Source organism: Solanum pennellii, chromosome 5, assembly GCF_001406875.1.
Source record: "Solanum pennellii chromosome 5, SPENNV200".
Taxonomy (NCBI): Eukaryota; Viridiplantae; Streptophyta; class Magnoliopsida; order Solanales; family Solanaceae; genus Solanum; species Solanum pennellii.
The window spans coordinates 41279184-41290355 of NC_028641.1; positions in this window are offsets into that span (position 1 = coordinate 41279184).

Consider the following 11172-nt stretch of genomic DNA (forward strand, 5'->3'; position numbering starts at 1 on the left):
TCTAGTCATGATATAGGAATCAAGAAACTGACTGAAAACTAGGAATCAAATGGGTGAAAAGAACCCACTAGTAAATCTCATATACCTAGTGATAAATTTCAAGGAGAAATCTTTAGATTTTGCGGCTGGAACTGATGGAACCTTGTTGCGTTCTTTAACTAGGGTTTTTGACTTTTTTCTCTTCTCTTGCTTCTAATTTTTAATATTTTGAATAATGATTTGACTTAGGTAAGTTCTAGTACTGTTTCTAGGCTTAAACTATCTAAAACATCATAATTTAGGGTCTAAACGATGTACCTTAGGGGTTAAACTAATTTTCAAAAGATCAAAATACCCCTGAACTAAAATTTTATAAGGTGACCTATGGACTGATCGACGATCCGTCGATGGATCCATTATCTGCCCTGTCAGTCCGTCGATTACATCAGAAACAATGTTTTAATGGTATCAATCTATGGACTAATCAAGGATCCATCCATAGATCCATGATCTATCATGTGTGTACCTCGATCAACTTTAGAGGCTAGGTTTTGAAGACCTCGACCTACAGACTGATCGATGACTCATCGATGGATGCAAGTTTTGTCATGTCAATCCTTGACTCCTGCTTTAGAATGTATTTTGCCTTAATTTTTAGGGATGTTTGCAGAGGCAAACCACGGACCACAAGCACGGGCCGTGGTTCACCATGCGCTCGTTGGTGGAAATAGTGGGTTGCACCTACAACTTCTGGAGATCTGCGTTAAGTTCTATTTTCATATACGGGGTTATACATTATTTAACCCCTTTAAACATTAGAATGAAGACTAAACTTGATTAAATGGAGGGAGAGGGATTCAATTCCCATAACTAAATACTAAGAACTCATTGTCTGTCAACATAGTGAGACGCTCTTTCTCCCCCCCCCCCACCCCCTAGCCCTCACAAATGTTGTTTATTTTTTCCTACAAATCTCCACTAGTAATTGTGTATAAATTGAGGATACATTCATATCGTTTCTCATCTTCAACCAGAGGTTCGCTCAATAAATCGTTCTTTTACTAATCCTTTTTATTTTCATGGTGTTTCTATTTGTGATCATACAGCTTATTTATTTTCATGTCATTTTGCATTTGCTTTGCTTAAATATTAATGATTACGTGATTAATATGGAATTTTTAGGGTGTTTTGACAATTTTTTCATGTTTTTCATGTCAAAAAATGTTTCTATAGAAAAAAAAAGTATTAAAGAAACATAGAAATGACTTCCCTGCCAAAAGTTCATTTAGCCTACCCCTAGTGGGATGATTTAGCAATCAAAGGAGTGACATCCTTGGTTCAAATAATTATTTAAATTAGACTGAGTAAATTATTCCCGGATCTCGTGATACAGTTTCCTGGCACCTCTATTGATTGTTGATAAGATGTGTCAGTATATAGTCAAGGTGTGCGCAACACCAGACTACTAATAGAAAATGTTTCTGAGTAAATATTTGTTTTTATTATGGAAGAAATGGGTTGATTGATTTAACTGATATTATTAATGATTAGAGTTCCACATCAGCCCTTTAAGATTTTCATGGAGTACCTTTTATGACCATGGACACTCTTCCCTCTAATTAGCTAGGTTTAAGATCAATCAAACACCAATATAACATCAATCCAAATTGAATGATGGTTTACTTTACTCACAAAACATAAATAAATTAAACAACAAAGAAAGAGAACGAAAAATACTACTATAGATAATATAAATCGTAAAACTTATTCTTGTATCGGGGACAAACTATTATAAAATAGAAAAGAAAAATGAGAAAATCATTAAATATAGTTTGCGAGTATTATCAGAGACTGTGATATTTCCTAAAAGGTATATTACGAATTTTTTACCCATCCTTAGAAACATGTGGGCCAATTTGGTGTAGTAAAACTTCCTTTCATTTTTTTTGTGTGTAATGAAGTATTTCTTTGAGATGGCATGTTTTATATCTATATCAATTATATGTTGTAGATAAATGTACATGATGTGGTTGAACTTAATGTGGATTGTGAAGTTAGGAGAACGAAGCCGCCAAATTAAAAGCATTGATAAGGATAACATTTTTTTATATCCTCGCATTCAATTTGGTCCTTTTTACTTGTTCCAATTATATTGACATTTTAATAACATGTTGGGATTTTATTTTCTCCGATGGATGATACATATTAGCTGACCTAAAATAAAATTTCATGTAAACAAATAGGGACGTGAAATGAATAGTTAATGCACAAAGTTAATTATGTGATTGTTGGACTTATTTGTAGGAAATATAGAGGGAGAAAACTATATTTAGATAATATTAAAGTTTTATAAAAGGATACTGAAGGACATTTGATATGATTACAATCATCGACTATATCACTATTTGTACTACTCAAAATGGAAAACAAAAAATCTTGCATAATTTACTAGACATGTATTACAAAATCCTAAAGGACTTCATGAAAATTAAAGAGACAATTCTGGGAGACTAAACTTTAATGCATTAATTCAAACACTCCCCTTTAATGCATTTGCTTGATTATTCCAATGCGTTCCTGAAGATAGCAAAATGTTGCTCTAGGAAGTGCTTTGGCGAAGATGTCAGCAACTTGTTCTTCTGCCTAACAATAATGCAAGTCAATTTCCTCTTTATCATGTTCTTTTTGGATAATGATACATGATGAAAATATGATTTGATCTTTCATTATTGACCGGATTCTTGGCAATTGCCATTGCTCGTTTGTTATTACAATACAGAACATACCTTTTTTTTTTGTTTTTCACCAATGACTTCAAATATTCTCCTATGCCGAATAGCTTAAGAAGTAGACTTAGCTTATGAAACATATTCTGCTTGGACAGTGGATTGAGCAACAACACTTTGCTTTTTTGATAAACAAAAAGAGACGCTTGATCGAAATAAGAAATCATAACTAGAAGTAATGTTTATGACATCTATACTTCCAGCCCAATCAATATCAGAATAACTAATTAAGTTCGAATCTCCACAAAATATGTACACTATTTCATCATTCATTGTTCCTTTCAAGTAGTGTAGAACACGCTTTGTTGCTCCAAAATTCATTTAGGTTGGTTATTGCATGAATCTTGATAATAAACTAGCAACAAATATAATGCCTAGCCTTGTTGAAGTAAGATATAGAAAACATCCAATCAAAATCCTATAAAGTGAGCTATTAGCTTTCATTTCTCCATCTTCTTTTCTAAATTTATCATTTCACTAGTACTATGGTTACATACATGAAATCGTTCATTTTTAATTATTGAAGAATGCTTTTAGTATACTTCTTTTAAGAATCGAAAATTCCTTCTTTCACTTGAGAAACTTTGATGCCCCAAGAATAAATTTATCAACCCTAGATCAGTGATTTCGTAGACTTGCATCATATCTTGCTTGAATAGTTTCTCAATCTTCATATCATTTCCTGTAAAGAGCAGATCATCCACAAAGAAACAAAGTGTGATAATGTGTCACGTTTTTTTTCACATACAAAGTTGCTTCACTTTTACTTCTCGGATAATTGTTTTTCAGAAAGTATGTATTAATTTCATTGTGCCATCCTCTTGGAGATTACTTCAGCCCATAAAGAGATTTGTTTAGCTTGTACACCTTCTCTTCTCCCCTTGAACAAAAAATCCTTGAGGTTGTTAAAACATAAATCTCTTCATTACGTTTTCCATTTAGAAATACAGATTTAATATACAGTTGAAATATCTTCTCTTTTTTGTGTGCATGAACAACAATTACAGCTTTAATTATCTCAAGACGAGCAACTGGAGAGAATGTTTCATAAAAATCAATATCTGGTCTTTTCGTGAAGCCTCTAGCAACAAACCATGTTTTGTGCGTTTGATATCTCCTTCTTAATTGACTTGATTTTGTAAATCCATTTTAGACTTACAACTTCTCTTTCTTTGGTTAAAGTCACAAGCTTCAAATTAATTTTTTTAATAACCTTAATTTCTTCTTCCATGGCATTCTACGAAACATCATGCTTCATTGCTTCTTCATAATTTTCTGGTTTAACACCGGCAATGTTACATCTCTGATAAATGTCATTCAACATTTTTGTTTCTCTTGAAGGCGGTTTTTCATCATCTGAATCTGGGATCGCTCCTCCTTGAGGCAAATATTCATCTTTCTCATCCTCTTCTGAATTTGACACATCTAAAGATATGATAGAACTACTCTCTATCATTTTATCATTTCCAATTCCGTGCTGTTTTCATCAAAAATGACATCTGTACTAACAACAAGCTTGTTAATTTTGATATCGAGAAGTCTATATCCTTTTGTCACATAACTATAACCAAGAAATATACTTTTTTTACTTTTTTAATCAGATTTTATTCTCTACTAAGCAGGTATATTGTCATAACAAATACACCCGAAAATTTTAAAATGATTTATATAAGGTTTCATTCCACTCCAAGCTTCAAGTGGTGTCTTGTCCTTTAGTGCCTTTGTCGAGCACTTGTTAAGGATGTACACTGTTCTATGTCTTGCTTCAGTCCAAAAATATTTTTGTATTCCTTTCTCATTCATCATAATTCTTACCATTTCGACAATTGTTCTATTTCTTCTTACAGAAACACAATTTTGTTGAGGAGTGTACCCAACTATAAGTTGATTCTGAATGCTTCATTTTTAGAATATTCTTCAAATTCTCGTCTTGTGTATTCACCTCCTCTATAAGTCAGAATGATTTTGATAATGCAACTTTTTTTGCTTCTCAACAAGGGCTTTAAATTTCTTGAATATAGCAAATGCTTCTGACATCTCTTTCAAGAAATAAACCGAACTCACTCTTGAATAATAATCAATAAAGATTAGAAAATATGCGTGACTTCCTAGAGGTAGAATCGTCATTAGTCAACAAATGTTGTTATGGATAAGTTCAAAAGTACACTTGCTCTCCGAGACACCGCTTTTTGAAAAGACTTTCTTTGTTGCTTTTCCATTATACATCTTTCACATGGATCCACCTCAGTATGTATCTTATGGAAGGCCTTGCACCATGTATTTTTGCTTGAGAAGCTTCAAATATTGAAAATTCAAGTGACAAAACTTTTTTTGTGTCAAAGCCATGAATCATCAACAATTTCATTTTTAATGCTTTATAATGAAATTGCAAAGTAAATTTTCTTTCATCATCTTCACTTCTACAAATGACTTCTTTTTGATAAATGTTATCATAAATCTTGGAACAATTATCTGTAAACACAACATAATAACTATTTTCCGTATGTTGACCAACACAATGCAAATTTTCTTCCAATCAGGAACAAAAAGAATATCGTAAATTTTCTTACTGCTCCCTTTCATGTTGATCGAAATGGTACCTTTACCTTTTGAATTTACTAAGACTCCATTCCCCATTCTCACTTCAGTAGTGATGCTATTAGTAATTGATAGGAACATTTATTCATCTCCAGTCATATGATTACTACAACCTCAATCAATATATCATTCCTTGCTTTTTGTTATATCATTAGACTTAGAAGAAAAGAAAAGCTTCTCTTCCCTTTCTTCCTCTTATTTTTCACAAAAATTTGTTTGCTTCCTTTTTGTTGCAAGCAATCCTATATAATGTGGCCAAACTTTTTACAAAAGTTACATTGGGGATTCAATTTATGCCAAAAGTTTTCTTTAATGTTATTAGTGTTTTTGAAAACTTAACAAAAAAGACTAGAGTTTTTCTCACAATTTTCGTCAACCTTGTTGGAAGAATTATCATGATTCGACCTCTTTTTTTCTTGGAATTCTTCTTCTGTTGAGTTTTTGAGAAACTTTAAGAATTCTCATTTATTCTTAATTGGAAAATCGTCTGTTTGGATTTACCTTAACGAATAAATCTTTGCTTTTTGCGTCCACGAAATGATCCAACTAGATCTTTGATGGAAATTTAGAAAGATCTCTCATCTTTCCAAGAGAAACAATCAATTCATACTTTTCTCTGAACTAATAAGAATCATTTGCACAACTTTTTGTTAATAAATTTTATCACCATAATTTCATATTCATTGACAAAATTCATGACTCTTTTGCAATATTTATCTATTTTTTCAGATTCTACATCTTCAAGTTTTGAAACTCTCTTATCATAGTTTGAATATTTATAGTGCGTACCTTTTTGTCATTGTAAACCTCGGTTTCTAAAACTCCCAAGCTTCCTCTACAGTCTCATAAGTAGAAATTTTTATAAAATAAGCTCTTGAGACTCCCATTTGTATTTAGCTCAAGGATTTTGCATCTTCATGATACTTAGCCTCAACATTTTTCATCTCTGTTGCTATAAGTGTACCATCATCCTGTGTATCTTCAAAGGCATTTGCAGTACTAGTCCACAAACCTTCATGTCCACAAAACTTCATGTTTCAAATGTGTTCTCATTCTTATATTTTAGTATTTAAAATCAGATCCATCAAAAATAGAGTAAAAACAATTGAAGAATAATTAGCTTCATTTTTTTTGCCGTATTTTCTTTTCTTCACCTAATACTAGATAAAGAATGAACACCTGCTCTTGTACAAATTTGTAGGAAATATAGAAGGAAAATACTATATTCAGAGAATGCTGAAGTTTTATTTATGCTACTTAAGGTAACTTGAGATTCTTTTAATCATCAACCACATCACTATTTATACCACTCAAAATAGAAAACAAAAAGTCTTGTACAATATATAGATACACGTGTCACAAATTACTAGATATATGTATTACAAAATCCTAAAAGTCTTCTTCAGAATTTAAGAGATAATTTTGGAAGACTAAATATTGATGCATTATTTCCAACATAATTATAGACGCAGTTGAAGATGGTAATTTGTTGAATGAAGCCCAAGCTATTGGATTTGGATATTGATATAACTGCGGAAGCATTTTGGACAAATACAACAAAAGGAAGGAGATCCAATAGAACAAAGAGTTAATGCAATATAAAAATAAAAGAAGAGTAGGTAGAAGAAGATGGTGTAATGAATGATGTAGGAAATGGCGGTGAACATGTATTGATGTGGCATATATGGAAACAATAGAATGGTAGGTGGACGGAAGAAAATCATTTACCTTATTTGGACTTCAATAGTCAGAATGAGTTTATGATTGAAACTACTTCGAAGACATCTGATTTGATCATACAGCTTCTAAGGTACCAGAAAGAGTGGTTGGATTGGGATTTGAAGAAAGAAGAATCTATTGCTAGACACGGTATTCTTGCTGATGAAATGAGAATAGGGGAAGATTATTCAAGACCCACCTCTTGCTTTTTCTAAACGTGAAGTGGGGCAAGCAATTTCATATTCCGTTTTGCTCTCACCTGCTCCTCATATTCTTCAAGAAGTTAAAGGAACCCTTGTTATATATCCAGTTGTCATTGTTATTCCTTGGGTCAACAAGATTGACCATTTCACAACAAAAGGAAGCAACAAAATTCTTGTATATCATGGAGCAAACAAGGAGAAAAATAATGGCAGGTTCGCTAAATATGATTTTCTATCACTACCTACTCAATAGTGGAGACTAAGTACAGGAAAAATATTATGATTTTTCACTTTATGAAATTGAATCTATTATTTTGGATGAGGTGATCAATGCATATCTACACCCACATATTTTGTTTTTCTTAATCGGCTTTACTTAAGCCGAAGGTCTACCTAAATAAGCCTCTCTACCTTCACAAGGTAGGGGTAAGATTGTATAAACGTGATCAACCACTCTGCCATCATAGGGTAGTAAGGGGGTAAGGTTGTTGCGTAATTGTTTTATGACTGAGAAGTCTATTAATAGTTCACATTTGTAGGTTTTTTAAGACAAACACTTCATCCATAGTTTTCTAATGGTGTCACGACTATGGATCACCCCCTAGACATAACCGGGATATTCGTCCTAGAACAGGTCTTAGACTAGCTCTTAGCATAAATCGTCGCATATCATAGGTATGGAAATTGCCGAAAAAATAGAACTTTTCATATAAAGTACACATAGACTTCTCGTTTATCCATATATGAAGTTTATTCAGACTCCTCATTTAACAACATAGTTTATTATCTCACACATAACCATCTATTAGGGATTTTATAAAGTTGCGGACATAGCCCTTGCACAATTCCAATATGTCCCATATAGGACATACAGTAAAGTCTTAAAAGATAAGAAAGGAATCATTGTCTTAGACATTGTAAAATACTAACTTTAGAATAATGGCATCATCCTCAGACTTGGGGATTCACCAACAACTTGGGAACAAATTCACGTCTTCCATGAAAGTGGCCTTGAATCTCTTCAGTGGCCTGAACCTACATGAATGTAGAAATAGATAGAATATGGGTTAGTACAAACCACATGTAAAAGTATGGAAAAATGCAAGTAAAACTATGGAAAACATGCACAAAGGGACATTTTTTTCAAAACCATGCTAAGTTACTTTGAAAACCTTTATGCACATATAAGAGCATATACAACTCCATAATAACATCAACATTAAGACATAGTCACATTCATATACAAGAATAACATCATAATATAGCCTTAACCAACATTACATATCGTAGGGTTCATAATATCCAAATATACAAGACCCTTAGCTACGATTTCAATACAAGCCAACTAGTGCACTGCTCATGTGAAGCCCCATAATCCCACATAAACTATGTCAACTGGTAAAGAGACCATAAGCAATGCCTTTCTATCACATAACATCATATCATGCATAGTCATCATCATGGTAACTATTTAGACCAATATCATGTTCTTCAAATGAAACCAACATCATATATGATTAACATCATGCAAAGCCAACATTATGATTTTCATTCATAACATAAGTGCATAAGAACATCCTCCTAAGATTCCCCACAAGAAAAACAAGTGCAATGCGTATGTAATGTCCCATGCCTTACCTACACTTACTATGACCCTTTGGTCACCCTAGTAATTGTTAATCTAGTTAGTTTCATTTATTCATTTTACTTTCGGGAAAATTTTCCTTAACTTACAATATACTATGTGATCCAAATATGGAATCAGGTGTCATGAAACCTTACACCGAAAGAAGGTACTATACTTGCCAAGGTAGAATCAAACATGAACATAGCATTCTAGGTGGATCAACAAGCTAGTCTTCCTATGAGGGCACATAGTTAAAAAAACTAGGGATTTGAAAGAAACTTTTTAATGCACATTTTCATTTTAGTCTCACTCTCATGAGAACCATATTTAACCTATCTTCCCTCATTGGGAACGGACACCTCTCATATCTAGTTCACTCGGTGCAAGGATGAAGTCCTTTTTTAAATATCTTTAAGTCATCATATACATTCGTTTACAATATAGTACTTAGGGACTAACCCATTGTATAATCATGATCCTATGTCTTTAGGTATAGAATTAGAACTTTCTTTCATCACAATCCATTATTAGTGAGATCATCACATCATCATAATAATAATAAGACTCACATGTGAATCACTTTCAACCTTGCATGATCATACCCCTATCAAGATCTCCCATTCAACATTTTCATAACATGCCATCACATTTATCATATCATCATCTTCTTATTCTATTCACACATTTATACTTCAATTGGACATCACAATCAAGAATAAACCATCATTACATCAATAAGTGTTCATAAGCTTTGAGAATCTTACAATACCTTTTAAGAATCTCCTTCAAGACTTAAACATCAATTCTAAAATATTTATCCATCAATTAAACCGTCATCATATAATAGTAGATTGCACAAGATCTCAATCAATTACATCTTCCCCAATCACAAACAACCTAATTCATCACCTAGGTTCAAAAGGAAAGGGGCAACAATGGATCTTTTAGGGAAACTAGGTTAATGTTTAAGGAACTACAACAATGAACCAATAAACAATAATAATTATCAATATAACTCAAATCAATACAACATTAAACCAATTTGAAAGATAACCCATGAAATTGGATGAAAACCACAGTTTTAGACATCTTTAAAATCAAATATTTGAAGAACCTCTTGGGGAAAGGAGTCCCAAGAGTTAATAGATTCCATGCCTTGTTTATTCTTAAAAAGTTGAAGAAAAATCCTTGATCTTGAAGACATAGTGAAGATTTACCTTGCTTTTTAATGGGGGTCTTTGGGTTAGTGAGACAAAGTAGAGAGAAGTGAGAGTGATTTGGGTTAGGGAAATTATAAGCGTGTTAGGTTAATTTAATGACTTAGGGTGTTTATATAGTCCTAAACTAACTAAATAAAACTGAACTTAACCCTCAATTAATTTATTAACTAATTTCCTGAATTCCCCTAACTATATAGAAACTAGACAGTGAACCAAGGTCAAATGATGGTTTGGTTCATAGACCTGTTTTTGCTGGATCTTTGTGACATTTATAAGTGTAAACCAACGAGATCAAACGACTAGTCATTTTTCCATTGACGATCTGTCAGTCCTTCCATAGTTGCACACTGTGATTTCACATCTTTTAGGGTCCAATGTTAGGGTCCTCCTTCAGGACCTTTAGGGTTGTCCTTGGGGAGTCGTACCCATAGTTTTCGACCCTAAACACACTCTAATATGTATTTCAGACATGTCCACCAAATTTTACTTCAATCCGACTCATTAAACCCCTTGAAACACACCAAGACACACTAGGTATATTTTCACAAATCTCCAGATATTATGGTCGTCCTTGATGTTTTGGTTATAATTCTTCCTAATCATGTTCATTACCTTGGTTGAAGCTTATAACACTGTTTTAACGCATCATTTGTCTAATGATGCTCTATACTAGTTCATGGAACTTCAGGAGTGTTACATTATTCCCCCCTTAGAAACATTTGTCCCCGAATGACACCTAAATCTTTATATAGGGAGAGAAAAAGACTCAATACTAGAAGCCCAACCAATAACAACAACATGAGTCACAGCTCGTAGGAGTACTTCTAAATTCCATTCAACACATAACAATAGCATTACACATAGCAAGTCAATTCACGATATTCCACATATAATAGCTCAACATCACAATACCTCCTTAATATCAATATAAACTCAAAATAGTCATTTCTAAAGATTTACTATGCAATTTTACTTTACACCAACCTGAGAAATGCTTACTACTATTCTCATGAAAACAACACATAATACAATACATTCAA